This window comes from Oxyura jamaicensis, chromosome 14 (assembly GCF_011077185.1).
Source record: "Oxyura jamaicensis isolate SHBP4307 breed ruddy duck chromosome 14, BPBGC_Ojam_1.0, whole genome shotgun sequence".
Taxonomy (NCBI): Eukaryota; Metazoa; Chordata; class Aves; order Anseriformes; family Anatidae; genus Oxyura; species Oxyura jamaicensis.
Window position 1 is genome coordinate 439,895 of NC_048906.1, and position 15,141 is coordinate 455,035.

The 15,141-nt window shown below is 48.0% G+C and overlaps 1 protein-coding gene and 1 long non-coding RNA gene across 5 annotated transcripts in view; both read right to left on the reverse strand.

The window, feature by feature from the left end:
- Nucleotides 1-15,141, reverse strand: part of LOC118174447 (heparan sulfate glucosamine 3-O-sulfotransferase 4-like) — a gene marked incomplete at its 5' end in the record, with an annotated part of 63,588 nt that overhangs the window by 5,157 nt on the left and 43,290 nt on the right. The window lies entirely within an intron of this gene.
- LOC118174291 lies at nt 10,760-13,444 on the reverse strand. 4 transcript variants are annotated; one of them, XR_004754601.1, is made up of 4 exons: nt 13,019-13,444; nt 12,497-12,704; nt 12,329-12,416; nt 10,760-11,956 (listed from the first exon to the last, which is right to left on the reverse strand). It is a non-coding gene; the product is annotated as an uncharacterized LOC118174291 (long non-coding RNA). The 4 variants fall into 4 exon arrangements; XR_004754599.1 differs by having other exon boundaries at nt 10,760-12,236; XR_004754598.1 differs by having other exon boundaries at nt 10,760-12,257.

Below are 15,141 nucleotides of genomic sequence, written 5' to 3' on the forward strand. Positions count from 1 at the left end.
GCGCTTGCTGTGCGAGTGTTCGATACCGCAGTGTGTGTGTTTAAAGGCTTTACAAGCACAGTATTGACTGCTTTAAGTGCATTCTAACAATGTTTTTATCTAAAGCTTTTCAAATACTTGTGCATATGCACACCCACACAAAGTATAGTTTGTTTAACCTGTTTGCTAATTTGTTCTGTGTGCCCGGTGCCTTGTGGGGCTGCTGGGCCGGAGATGCAGCAGGATGGGGGGATGCAGCCTGCTCCTGCCATGGGCTGCGTGACCCTGCAGTGCCTGCAGCATTCAGCGGGGTCTGCGGCAGCGGAACGGAGGGAGGTGCTCCAGGTCGTGCAGGATTATCCCTTCACATTCTCACTATTTTTAGTTCAAACATATGCTGAGGAAACAAAGTGAATGGCTGGAAATGGTTCTGTGAGAGCATCTTGGGCACCAACGACCGCAGCAATGCTGACGTCAAACAGCAGAGCACTCGGAAGCAGTCATTTCATGGAATTACACAGCTGAAGTCTTCAAGCAGAAGTGCCTGTCAGACAAGGCCCAGCTAGATTTGCCTGTCACTGTGCCTTGTATTTGTGGCTGCTAAATGCTACTGGTTGCTTCAAACCTCTCCATTATTTGTGTATTTACTGCTGGTGTAATCCATCCAACTGGGCTTGTTTTGCAAGGCGCTGCAGGAGGCACTGGGAGTCTCCTGACAGGACAGGAGGAGGTTCCGGGGCTGCTAGCAGCTCGTCCCCTCTGCCATTGTGCCCTGCGCAGAGCTGCCTGTGTCTGCAGCCCTGACTGCTGCCAGCCTGCCCAGAGGGGTTCTGTGCCTCACCCCTGCCTTGCCTGAGGAGCAGCGGTTTGCTAGGAGCAGGGATTAGTCAAGAACAATTCATCTTGAGGTATTTTTCCTTAAAGAAAAGCCTGAACAGATTGAGAGGGAAGCAAGCGGTAGGGCACTGTGGATGCTGCAGAATTACAGAGTGGCTTTCGTTTGGAGGATCCAACACCCAGATTGAACAGCCTTGTAGGAAGGGAGCATCTTTTACAGCTGTGCACATCAGACCAAGGCCCACACCATGGTCAGGGGCTGACTGCTGCACAAACAGGGTGCCCGCCTGCAGAGCTGAAGCCACGGGCAGCACCACTCTGTGTGGCCGCTCTCGCTAGGCCTGGCTGCAGAGGCAGCGATCTGCCTCCTGAAAGGACGAAGGCCATGCTCATGGGGCACCCATGCTCAGCAGCGGCACAGTGCACACCAGTGGGGCCCGTGCCTGAGCCTGAGCCAGCAGCTGACACGGCAAGCTGGGCCATCTTAAAATCTGCTCAGGGAAACAGCGCCAAAGAACAGGCCAGCAAGCACTTGTGAGCAATGGCTCCATTTCCCTATTACCAGAGTTGCCCTGCAGGTCAGGACTTTTCCCCAAACACACTCAGCTGCAGGGACCTCGTTGCTTTCTGTCATTACCACCCTCTGCTGCACTGCTCTGCTTCCAGCGAGTGATGCCTGGCAAGGCACCAGCTGACACAGCGCGGTGAGCGGCGGTGGCCGCGGCGCTCCTGCCCGTGTCTCACTCAGCCCCGCTCTTACAGGGGTGGCTGAGGAGCAGCTTTGTGCTCTCTAATCCAAGGGTGCAGCTGGAGGCCTCATGGTGCCCAGGGAATGCAGGCTGCTTCTGTCTGATGGGGGGAGTTGGGCAAGCAGTGCTGAGCTAACACAGAGCTGCTCGATGCCTGCTGTGTGCAGATCCTGCAGCAAGGTTGTTCACCTTGATGTCTGAAGTGCCTGCACTTTCCTATGACCTCATGTCAAGTTTTGCACCAGTCCTGATCCTCAAACAAGAGGAAATGCTCATGCAGGTGTGAAACTGCTGGTTGCACTGTTAATGCCATAGATATTTTATTTTTATCCTTCCGTGTAGTTTTCTTGGGTTGTAAGATAAGGCAAACGTTTGCTTTGGCTACTTAAATATTTCTTATCTATTGCTGAAAATTGAAGCACTGGTAATTCAGTAATTGAACTGATGAAGGCAACAGTAAGTTCTGGACACCACCACGGTCAATAGGCTAGCCCAAATAAGAAAGATTTCCAAACACTCATCTTTACCCCTTGTTCCTGAAGCAGCGACCTGTGCCTGTCACTCTGCGCGCTGCTGCTGCTGGACAGGGCCAAAGGCAGGGCATGTGCTGGGCCTGCTCGAGGTCTCTGGCACCGGCAGCACTGGTGTCAGGAGAGGAAGTGAATGTGGTCACTTTCTCCAGCACAGCACAGCACAGCTCCATGTCACTGCAGTGCTGCGGGCAGTCCCTGTTGGCCTTTGGGCTACTGAGGCAAATGGAAGAACCCCTTAAGCAGTTCTCTTGGTAACGCAGTGTGGGCTAACTGGCCTGCAAGGAGTCTGCAAGGAGCTCTAGCAGCCAAACCATGCAGGACTGGGTGGCTGTGGCTGTGCCAGGAGCCGTGAGCAGCCTCGGAAAACAGGGCAGAGGAGTGAGAAACTGGAACCAGGGAATAAAGGCTCTTCCAACCCTGTGACTTTGCCCAGGGCGTTCCCAGAACAGATTTCTATTGAACCTTTAATTACCAAAATCAATGTGTTACTCTTCTGTTCCTTGCTCTACAAAATAGTTATTTTATCATCTTTTATAGCTAGCAATCTCTATACAATTCCTTTTTAACTGATACGATGACAATTTAACTACAGCCCACTTTTCACCTTGCTGCTTGCTGGCCTGTGCTACACCCAGAGCACCTCAGGTGATCAGGGGGCAGCTGAACTGTCAGCCCCCAGGGACAGCGGCACCACTGCCTGGGTGATGGCTGGGAGCTTTCCTGCCAGGTCCCCCGGCTCTGACACCAGTCAGTAATCGGAGAAGTAGCAGTGTGCAAAAGTCTTCTTACCTTGCAAATGGTGATGGACTGCCAGGCAAGCAGACAACACCATTACCCCGTGGTGTTCAATTACCTTGACACCTGCGCAGCAGCACTGCACACTTGTTTATGCATTCTCGGACAGGATAAGCTGTTTTCTTATGCAATTGTCTGAGCATAAGGAGGGACCAGCCCAGGCAAAATTGGCTGGTGTATGCTCCTCTGAGTCAGACACCCTGGCAGCAAGCAGCAGGCTGTCAAATGTCAAAATGTGGCGATTATGAGATGCTAAAAGCTCTACTGGACTACGAGCAATGGATGCTCAGACAATAGGGCTCCAGGGGACCCTTGCCATTTTCTGGCCTGACCCTCTGCACAGCACGGGCAGAGACCTGCCCTGCACACCGCGGTGGGCACAGCACCAGCACATCTGCTCTGCAGCATGGAGCTTGTGGGGCTACACAGCCCCTGGGGGCGCTCCCGGGGCTGGTTCACATCGCTCCCAACTACTTGGCACATCCACTGCAGCGTGAATTGGTCTGGCCACAGCCACTAGACTGTTGTTTTACAGTAATACATCTTTGTATCTCGTCTCCAATCTGACAAGACACTGTTCTGCAAATGCCTGTGGATGCTGAAACTAAAAGCTCAGAGAAATGAGGGCTGCCTGGGCCCCTGCACCTTGTGTTGATGCTCTGGCTGTACCATCAGGCTGCAGGGGGCTGCTGACAGCAGCTGCACTGCACTTGCTCCAGTACCACGAGCATTTGCAGCCCCTGGGACATTTGGCCAGGCTATGGGGTAAGGCATTAAGGGCTTTGTGCTTGCACAAGCTTTTGATTGCTTTGCATTATGGATTGTGACTGTGATTTGTGGGTTCTTAGATGACATTGGTTTAAAAGAGATGAAAATTAATCTGAATTCAGAGGAAGTACTGCTGCTGTCCTTCACCCACGCTCACTCCTGTGCATCCCGATGGCTGGCAGGGCTGGGAGTCAGCCAGGAGTGGAGTTCCCCTCTCCTTCCAGGCACTGAGGCTCAGTGGCAATAGCTCCTTCATAGGCAGTTCCGTAAACAAGGATTTTGCTCCCCTCCCTTCCGGGGTCATGGGGGAGACTTTAATATTATACTTACTTAGCTTTTGTTTTTAAATTATGTTTTAAAAAAATGTTTCAAAACACCCCCACCCACCAAAAAAAAAAAAAAAAAAAGGCTCTAAGCTTTTTCTTTGCAGTGGGGACGCTTCAGACAATATACTGGAAGCAAGTTATAGTGGCTGATGTTCAAGTATAAAACCAACACACCAGGGGGTTCTGAAAGAACCACAGACAAACTATTAATTACAATAGCCCCTTCAGATGATGTTATCACAATAAACAGCAGCCAAGAAATTGCAGAGCTAATAATCTGAAAGTGTCGTCGCATTTAAGGTCTGTGTTTAATTCTGTGCACAATAAAGACAAATGGGTAGATAGGTTTGTACTAAGGAGAGACAGCAGGGTAGTAGAGATCAAGGAAAAGAGGAAGAAAAGCAGATTCAGCTTTTGCCATACTGTTTTAAGGATAACAGGAAACTGCAGTGTGCAGTGAGAAGCATCCTTCCCTGAGACTCCTGGCCCTACAGAGCACCAGAACTACTTCAGCTTTGGGACTCACACACATAAAATGTTTTTTTCTGACCTCTGCCCCCTTTCAGAGTTATTTCCTAGGTGCTGCCTTTCCTGGGCAGGCATACTAGCTGCCTTGCTGGGCACCCCACAGTGCACATGCAGCTGTGAAGGAGCTGGAGGATGTTAGCCCAAGGAGCCAACGCGTCCCACACGCCTCCTGCTGCATATGAGAGCTGCTGGCAGGGGTACAGCAGAGAACATGGCATGGCAGCATCTGGCAGGCATTACTGAAAATAACAGGGCAGTTGAATGTTGAGCTGCTGAGCCCCTGGCACCGCAGTGGTTCCTCAGAGCAGATAACCTTCACAGAGCTGCTGCCACGAGCTCTGCCCTAACTGTGCACGTGAACAGAATGGCGACCAACCACTTGCTTGGGCAGCACGCGGTGCCCTGGACTGCTCTCCTCAGCTGCTGCTGCAGAACTCTTTGCAATGCTTTGCTCCTGGAAAGGACTGTACAGCCTCTTGAGTGGTCTTTGGCTCTTCTTACATGATTTCTTTTACTTTCAATGCCAGGACAGTTAATGAAAAGGCAGCTGCTGACCACACCTGGCACACCAAGGCAGAGCAGCCTAAGGGACAAGGCACTGCGAGGGGATGTGTCTGTTCTCAGCTCTGCCACTGGTGTCTGCTCACCGCCTTGGCCCTTTTCCACCTCCTTCATTACCTGCCTGAAGAAGCCGGGCAATGACAATGAAACATTTCCCTCTGGGAAGTGTTCTGCCGCCATCCAGCAGCAATGAAGCCTTTGCTCAGGTACAGGGGGGAGCATCCATCCCTTCCTCATGCCTGTAGGTAGCAGCATCTCAGTAATGCACAATGTCAAGATGAAACTTTTATTACCATTCCTGGGCTTGGATCCAGGAATTACCTGGTCCTCCCGGCAGATGATCAAATATGTATTATTGGGTGCTTGCTTGGGCTTTTGATATTTCTCTCCTCTCACATTCATTCCCCAGTGCTGTGGCCAGGATACTAAAGGAGGGCAAGGCTGCTCTGCGTCCCCATCACCACCCTGAACGCTCCTGCAGCTCTGCAGTCAGAAAGGGAACTCTGCCAGCACCTCTGCCAGTTGTTTGCTCTGTGCATAAAAATGCCCTTCAACTGCTGTGTGGTGATGGGCAGTAAGAACCCTTGCTTCCCTCTCCCCTCTGGTTGGTGGCAAAGGCCAGCTCTCAGCCCTCATTGGAAAAACGTGCTGTAGTAATTGTTCTTAACTGCTGGCTTCAGACAAGCTCTTTATTTTCAAAGGATACATTTTATAAATTTGTGAATTTGCATGTTGCCAAAATCCCCTTGTGGTTTATTTAAATCCAGATTATCTTGTTTATTCCTTCAGTCACAGCTGTCATTTATCTCTGTGTAGGCAGCTTGTTCACGACGTTGCAGGTTTCCTGCAATCCCACTCAAAAGGAGTCTTTGTTAACTGTATTTTCACGTTCCCAACAAGAGAAAAAAGTTCACAGCAACTCCCAGGGCTCAGAGGACCACTGTGAAGGACACTGATCTGCACAACTGCTATCTGAATGAGGCAATGGCCATGGGCTGCAACAGTGACACCTGCACACGGAGCTCATCTCTGCAGCTCCTCAGTGTGGAGCAAACATCTGCTTTTGTCTTCAGAAAAGACAAACATGAAGTCATTTTCCATTTTATTATTAACACATTCTGGTATAATTGGTTGAGCTGTCAACTGTGACCTGCCAGTAATTCAGCAGGCGTGGGACTTTCAAGGGGAGAACAGCATTGCAACCGAAGGCTGCTATACGCATTAAAAGCAGAACCTATTTGCTGTAAGCCCCCAAGTCAAATCTCGTGTTGAATTTGTTCAAACACAAATTTACAGCTGAATTTACATAGGTTTAATGTTTTATAATCTTTTTGGTCTGTGAATCTATATTCAAGACTGAGTGCATTAGCTTAGAAATACTGTGCTTAACACTGAAAATAATTTTAATCTCTCCAAAGTCCAATCCTTTGCACATCACTAAACCTCGGAATCCAATCCCTTCTAATAAGAGACACAAAACTTGCATCTGTCGCTGCCTAATAGATTCATACTGCTCTAATTCAAATGGCTTGCACATGTGTTTTAATAAAAAAACATTAAACAAATTGCAAGGCACTTTCAGAAAAGCGCGTGCCTGTTCAGACTGGAGCTAAAGGGAAACAAAACGCCCCCGGGAGACTCGCTGAAGCAGCTTCACAGCGTGGAAGCTGGTGTGACCCTGCCTGGCTGTGGCTGGAGGGGGAGAATCCCCCATCCCCATGGCTGGCTGCTCTGTTCTCACAGGATTTAATGCCCATAAATTAAGGGATGCCTGGGACGTTTTTTTTCCCTTGCCAAGACAAGAAGATTTTGTTTGTCCCAAAGTTTGTCAAGCCATTTGGTGCCTGTGCAAAATGATCTCAGGAGGGGCATTTTGAGAGCACACAAGCAGACTTGCTTGCACTTCCAAGTGCAAGGACACTTGTTGTGTGCCAGCTGCCTTCCCCACCAAGCTTCTCCCCAACATCTCCTGGGCTCTTCAGGAGCCCAGGGCGCGCAGCGGAGCGGTGGCACCTCCGGCTTCAGCCGGCGCCAGGCCAGTGAGCAGCCCAGGGCCGGGAGCGCCCGCTCCCCATCCCCGTCCGGCCGCGCTCGCCTCCCTCGGGTGCCAGCAGAGCGGTGCAGAGTGGGCTCGTGTTGCCATAACGACGGAGGTGCTAGCACCGTGTTGACTAACTGCAGGCTGATCTGATCAGAGAATGGAAGTATCGAGTTGCTACGGTAACTGAAATGCCAAATCTGAAATTGTGTCAATAGCGAAGTTATCAAAAAGGAAGCAAACACAAACAGCGGGGTACAGGGGCCTGAGCCTGGCCTGAGATTGCTGCTCGGCCCCAGCAGGGCACCACAGCTCCTGCCTCCCGGCCGGGGAGCAGCCTCCAAGTGCCACTGGGACTGCACCCCAAGGGGCCAGGCACAGAACCCCGTTCCCTCAGCAGGGGCCATGCCTCAGCACAACCAACTGCCCTCAAAGGATGGGGCAGGCAGCCCGGGTGGGTAGGGCGGGTGCCTGGAGGAAGGGTGCTGCCAGCATCATCCCTGCCACACTCCAGAGAAGTGTGGCAGGGAGAAGATGCCTTGGGAGTGGCAGCGGAGAAGATGCCTTGGGAGCACAGTCTGTTTCTAACGTGATTGTTCACCATCTAGCCCAGTTAGAGTCCAACAATTGCAAAGAAACAGATTCTGTGTCTCCACAAAATGCAAAATCTTTAACAGCTCATTGGCATGTGCTTGAGTTGGCCTGGATAAGAAGTTACTCCTGAGAGTCCACTATTGATTCTGTCAGGGATTCAGAGGTTTTATAGGCATCGTTCAGGATCTCTTTAGTACTTGTACCTTCTTAATGGCTCTCATCACCGATAGAACTGAAGATATCCCTGTGCACACTGGGAAGTGGCTGAACCCATGCCAGGAGACAGCATTTTGCTTCTGCCGCAGAGAGCGTGGCTGCCCTCCAGGCGGGCCGGCAATCCTTCCAGGCAGTCCTGGGAAAGAAGGCTCTCATGTTTCCTCTGATACGCTTCAGGAAGCAGAGGGAGACAGTGCGGCTATGGGAAGAGGTGTGTGAACTTCACCCAGGAAGGCTCCTCTCCTCCTACCACTATGCAACAAAATCAGTGGGCAGCTGGCTGAGTAGCAGACAAAAATATAAATATACTCTGATTTCACTGGGACCATCTGGCTCATGCATGATAGGCGGGTAAGAATGCTATAATCACGGAGCAGAGAACTAAGCTGATCCATTAAAGTCTTTTAGCAGAAGCAACCATGGAACCCATATTAATCCAGCAACGCTTTGTGAACAGACATCACAAGGTTAGATCCATTCAGTTGCAATTAAAAATAACCCTCACTGTTCAGGCTGGCTTGGATAGCTATTACTGCCTTGTGTTCCCCAAAGGCTCTCATGTATATAGATTGTTGATGTGAGCACAATGTAATCTGAAATTACGATCTTAATGCTAAATCTTGCTTTTTTCTGTTCTTTCCTCAAGTGGGTCTCCTTGGGAATATGTCTGTTGCCTTGTGCTGAAATCCCTTGCCCATCTGACAACACAGCTCACACAGAAATTAGAAAGTTTCAGATAGTGTCACCATGATTTCATTGCCTTCCTAATGGAGAGTGCCCTTAGCTACTGACCTCCTCACCAGCAGCCATGGAAAAAGGCTAGGGGTCTGCTAACTCCAGGAGCTGCCTGGCCTGGATCAGCAGCTCACCTGTGATGAGTCCTTGAAACCCTGTAAGCTCCTGGCAGGTGACTTGCAGAACCACAGCCCTCAGCATCACCCAGCTTCAACTCTGCAAAGCAATCTCAGTTCTGTGGATGAAAATACAAGTTCAGCATGACGTTGTTTACCAAGGATGAATTTGACATGATCTCTCCAATTTTAATGTATGACTTGCTATTGGTCATCACTCAGGCATGAAACAGGTAGTGAAAAACCCTGAAATGCATATTTTGAACTCCACTGCAGTCAAAATTGTTTTAACTTAATTTCCCTACTGTTCTCTACAGATGTGCTGTAACACTACTTGCTGGGAACTTCCCAGTGTTGTCTAACAGATTTAATCACTGTATAAATCACAGCCATCACAAAGAAGCACCAGTCTGAATGCCTTCTCTAGCACATGTGCTATGATCATGGACTCACAGACTGGAGTGGAGAGTGCTGCGATGTTTGACTGCGGAATTTCAAGTCAAGGCAGTCTGCTGTCCCGAGTCTGGCTCAGTGCTTTCTCTGTCAGATCCAGGTTTCCCTCCGGTGTACGGATACAAGTCTCTCTCATGCTACCTCATCCACTGTCACGTGAAGAAGGGAAAAGGCCTGGATGTCCATGACTTGATATAAACCCTATGGCTGGGAAGGAAAGCAGCCAAACAGGGAAGGAAGCATGCCCACCTTGAGGACTTTGTGCAGCAATGTCAGAGGCATCTGTGTGATGAAGTTTCACACTTGGGCTTGCAGAAGAGTTTCAGATGCTTTGTGCAGACTACAGTTCCTGAAAAAGCTTGTTTGATATGGTTAAATAAATAAATACATAAATAGAAAATCACACAGCTGAGGAAGTGAGCTATAGGCACAGTCCAAGCCACTCTGAATATTGATGCAACTCAGCTGAGTAATTTAGACCATTCCCATTTCCCTGAGATGGGCCTTTCCTGACAAGAAAAGATCATGGAAATAGAACATTAAGATGTAGCAAATATGAATTTACACACTATAAGGAGTCCTGTTTCATCTTCCAGAAAATTTACTTCCAACAGGAAAAAAAATCCTGATAATAATGGCTGCCTAAGTGCAAGCACTTCTGCTATATCATGCTAAAAGCTTCTCAGGAAGAAAAAAGAAAAAAAGAAAAAAAAAAAAAACAATAAATTCCACTCTTCAGATGTATCTGGATGTTATTCTAACACGGTGCCAGAGTAATAGGAGAGTCATCAACAACTAAAAGGATGGGAATTGTTATGTAAGGACAACATAGGAGCGATATCTGCAGAAGAGGTTGAGTAACAAAAGTAATTGTATACATCCTGCTTCTGAGCTCTTGCATTGCTGATGAGACACGTGGTAACAAGGACTCCCACTCCACTGATACAGAAAGGTTTCGACACAAAAAAGCTGGTAAATGCTGTCACAGGAGCATCTGGCTGTTCAAAGGCAGGCAGACAGAAGCATCTAAGTCCATGCAATTACTTGTTTTATTTCTAGTTTTAGACAAGATTGGTCAGTGCAGACCTACTGGTGCTGAATGCGCTGGTTGGTTCAAGAGGATGACAGGCTCTTGCAGTAGGGTGTCCCAGGTGACAGCAGACACTGGAAGAAACAGAGCCAGTCCCAGACCCTTCCACTTCAACAGCGGGTGGCCAGACCTTTCCTTTGGCATTAACCTTTCCCCTGCTCCAAAACAAACACAACGTTCCACTCTGTAATCTGCACGGCTCTGCAGTGCAAACACTCACCACATCCAGAGCCCTGCCACCCCCACCCTGACCACACCAGGCAGCAAGGACCGCCAGTGCCCCATCCCTCTGGGCACCAGGTGCCGCACACCCCCCTGGGACAGCAAGCGGAGTGCCCCATGGGAGGGCTGCCCAACACTGCACAGACCTGGGACTTCTCTGTTCCCATCCAGGAGCTGCTCTTCTGACCCAGGAGAAAACAACATCAGCCAGGCTGTGGCTGAGTGCACAGCTATTTATTATTTGCTTGTGTTGATTATTTTGGGGTTTAAAGTTCATTTATTATGTATGCAAAAATGGTAATACACTGGCATCTGAATGTCTTTTAGGCATACAATATCCTTATTATTCAAAATGTTTTTTTCCTACATAATTGAATGGTTTACCTTATTATTACTTTATGTTAATGACCCAGCATTTCCATTTTTCTATAGGATGCTTAATTGTAAGCAAAGTGCAATCAGAATCAGAGATGCCATCTGTAATTGACAGCATCATAATAACAGCCAGCATTGCAGGAACAAAGTACCAAAATAAATGGAAGTAAGGAGAAAGCTGCCTCCAAAAATACCCAGGAAGCCGTTCTAGGCCAGGACAGAAAGCCCAGTCCACACAGTATCTTCTCCCCAAGCAGTGACAGTTTGGGCATTAACACAGATAGAGTGCTATTTATATCAGTTTGTACATTTAATCAGTTTTTTGCAGTTTTCAGCGAGATGTGAACTATATCCCTGTCCAAGGCATTTGGTTCAAATCAGTTGAGACAGAGAATAATCAAGATTTATGATTCTCATTCTGACTCGGATCACACAGTCAGTGTAATTGGTACAGCAGAGCTTCCCTGAGCCTGAGTGACATCCCTTCACTCTCCCTCGCAGAAGCGATTTAATGTCCATCTCGAGAACTGTCAGAACGCTGCTGCAGCTCGAGATAACGGTGACTCCGGGCTTTCCCTCCTCCTGCCCTGCCACCACGCAGGCGTGCACAGACCCTCCCGGGTGACCGGCACCGGAGGGGCACTGCAACCAAGTTAGAGCTCGTTTGGCAGAAATCGATAAAATAGCACTTTGCAAAATAAAAGCGATTTCATCTTGTTCTGCCTCTCAGCACAGCTTAGAGCAACAAGGAGAATGAATCGTCTGTGGTGCATCTGACCTTCCTTGTAAAAAGCATCTTTGCTGGGAGAAGAGCACTGCAGGTTCTGCACATGCCACCGCTGTCTATAAATCACACCCACCCTGCTGCAAGGTACTTAGAAACAGTGGCACGCTGGGTCTGCAGCAAGGAAGGACCCTGGGAAGGGCTCAGTAGGCAGTTTCCAGCTGTGGTCAGGGCTGTCAGCATTTCCAAGAGATAGCTCTTTTTCAGGGGCTTAGCACTGCTCCAGGAAGCCAGGGCTGCGCTGTCCAAGACCTCAGCTGGGAAGCAAATGTTTAGATAAAAATTAAATGATCCAAAAGCAACTGCATTAAAAAAGTGCCAGGTGACAGGAACAAAATGGTGGTAAGGCTGCCCCTCTCCAAATGGCCTGTGACAGCAGCCGGGCTGCGTGCACACAGGCTGGCCACGGCTGTGCTCCCGGGATGCTCCAGCAGGCTCTTCCCCTGCATCTGCTCTCAGCATCACAAAGCAGACATGACCCTGCGCCAGGCAGCTCTGCAGCAGCCACAGAAACACTTTCTGCTGCATCACACGAACCTGCAGCCAGCCAGCCTGTGCCTGACAGAGACCTCCTCAGCTGCAGGAGCCCTCCTGGGGCAGCATAGCAGAGCTGGGCTCTTGAGTGTTACCTGATAAAGCCCAGCTCCTGTTTCTGGTTCATGAAAACAGAGTGCTCTGACCATGGTTATGGGAAGTTGACTGCATCTGTGGATTCACCTGATAAACAGGATGATGGGGAGCTCTGTCTTAATTGTAGGAGGCAGTGAGTTAGAAAGGGGAACCCAGGCTCATCTTACCTTTTGCATGCCTTTGAAATGAAGGCAGAGAAATATGCCAGCCATGAATAGAAAATAAATACTGTTTACTTGCAATACTGAAGTCCTCACATACGTGCTTTGTCAGTTCAGGTACATGTTAATGTTTTGTTTCCTTCAGGGTTTGTTTAGCCATTTCTTCCCCATACACACCACGTACAGCACAGCTCGGGTTTAGCCAGGATTCTGTCTGGAATTAACACATGCAGTATAACATTCAAGTAGGTGAAAAAACAGACTGATTCCACTCCAGTCAATAGAGTAAACAACTCCTAGTTTGGATAAACAGAATTACTAGTGCTGAAGAGCCCTGGGCAGCACTGCACACTCTGATTAGTGTAAATGCTAAACACAAGCCAATTAACACTCTAAGTCTGCTTATCTCATGTCACTTAGTGCTAAAATAAAGCCTAACACTAAACACACATATTGATTTAGCCATTAAATCTGCCATCACTCAAAATAACTCATTATATTATTGAGGAAAAAAAAAAATGAAGTCACCTTAATTTTCAGAAGCTGTTATATTATGAATAGTGACTTAATTCTCCTACCCAGCACCAGGAAGTTACTGCTGATACAGAGAACAGACTAATACTACTTAACTAAGAATCAGACTAAGAATCAGAGGCAGAGGTACCATGAGCACATCTTTGTGCCACCTTAGCTGACTTCACTGTGGAAACACTTGGCCCACCAGCCTTGTGCTGTGCTGTCAGGTTACAGATCCAGGTCATACACTCTGGCATTATCAATAAAAGTATTGCTGTTCTGGTATCAGACAAGTCACATACATTAACCATCTCCTGTAAGAGTACAAGACTTACCACATTGTCCCAAAAAATGCTACTAACTGATGGTACCCTTTCCTGAAGTACAGCTAGGGGCAATCAGCCCTCACAAAATGCCAATCCTAGTCTTTGAAGAACCAAACCCACTTATTTTTGTTTGTTTGTTTTATAAGTCTGTTTATTTAAAAACTATTGGAAGCTCATGTGTGGAAAGGTGATGCTGGGAAAAACCCAGCTGGAGGTAGCCTACCCTAACAAACACCAGGAGGAGGCAGGGACAAGACACGTGGACATTAGCAGGCAGTGTGTGGTGTTTACATTCTTAATTACAAGAGCTAATTCTTTGGTTTGGCCAGGTGTCCCTTCTGCAGACAAGGTTAATAGGATGTGAGAGGCCACAGCTGCCACAGAACCAAGTGAGGAGGACAGGCGAGGGACAGCAGTATTAATCAGCCAGGAGCAATGCAGAAATGGTTATCTCAAGCTGTTTGGAGGCATGGATTAAAAATAAATCTTCCCAAGTTTAATATTCTGCCAGTCAGCTCCTTTTTGTAGGTGGAATCTATTAAAAATTATCTTTCTGCTAAAATGCTAAAGTATTTTTGACATTTAACAGCTTGCTTCAAGCAAAAAAGTGCAATAAATACAGGGGATAGCTAATTGGCTCCAGCACACCAGCATCCGGTCCCTCCTGGGTACGTAGAGCTGTGCCAGCTTACTGACGGCTTGAGCGGACCCTTGAAAGCCTCTTCCTGATCAATGGCGCATCTGCTCCAGCCTCTCCTGTTAATGCAGCATAACTGGGAAGTTCCCATCGTGATCCAGCAGCAGAGCAAATGCAGCCGCAAAGCGAATTTTTAGATTCAGCGGGTACCAGAGAGGGAGGCACGTGCTGTAATTTTATCGCGTTGAAGTCTGTACTTTGAGGTACTTAGTTTGCTGTAATATGGAGAAGGAACTGCTTGGTAACGTAGTCTTCTCAATAAAAATTAATGTGTTAACAAGAAGCCAAATAGCTACAGCTAATGTACTTCTGAATGAGATCTAAATTTTATTCATAAGCATCAGTGTCAGGACTAAAATAACAGTTTTATGGACACCATGAGCATAAACAGCTCTGCTGATTCAAAAACAGAAACTGCACTTCTGAATGAATCAACTCATTCATTTGGAACAAAAGCATCCTTTTAAATACAAGCCTCAAATAAAAGGGAAAGCCAGAGACAATATTCTTCTCATGTGCCTGTTTCCAAGAAATGCAATGCAGAAGAGAAGGGAGACTAGTTCCTGGCAAGGAGATGGTAGTGAGGAATGTGCTGGCAAGAAAGAGCAGAGCTCATGCAGTAGCTGCCTGGGATGTGGCTGGAGGTGGGGTGGGATCAGTCTCTCCTCCGGTATCCTCCTGCATCATCCATGTGTGGGAAAGAATCACAGATGTGAAAGAAGGGTGCTGTACTGCTGTGGAAATCCCTGTTGAGCTCCAGCATTCAGGACTTGCTGGCTGCGGTGCATGTTGAAGTAGCCTTCAATTATCTGGAATGGATTGCACCATGTTTAGATATTTTTTGAGACTCCTGAGTACCAGGTGTTGAGAAATAAGAAGAAATGTAAAGAAAAACAAAATGTCATTACTGTGGACATCGCTCCCTGATGCCCCAAAACCTCTGAATGTGTGCTTCCATGTGGATTTGCATAGATGTAAAAGCATCTGTGTGGAAGGCTGTATCCCTGCAGCCATCCCAAGGGATGCAGCAATGTATGATACAGCAGCAGCTGCAAAAATCTGCAACTCTGGAGAAAAATAATACAAATGAGATGACCCTATTTCCTGTCAAT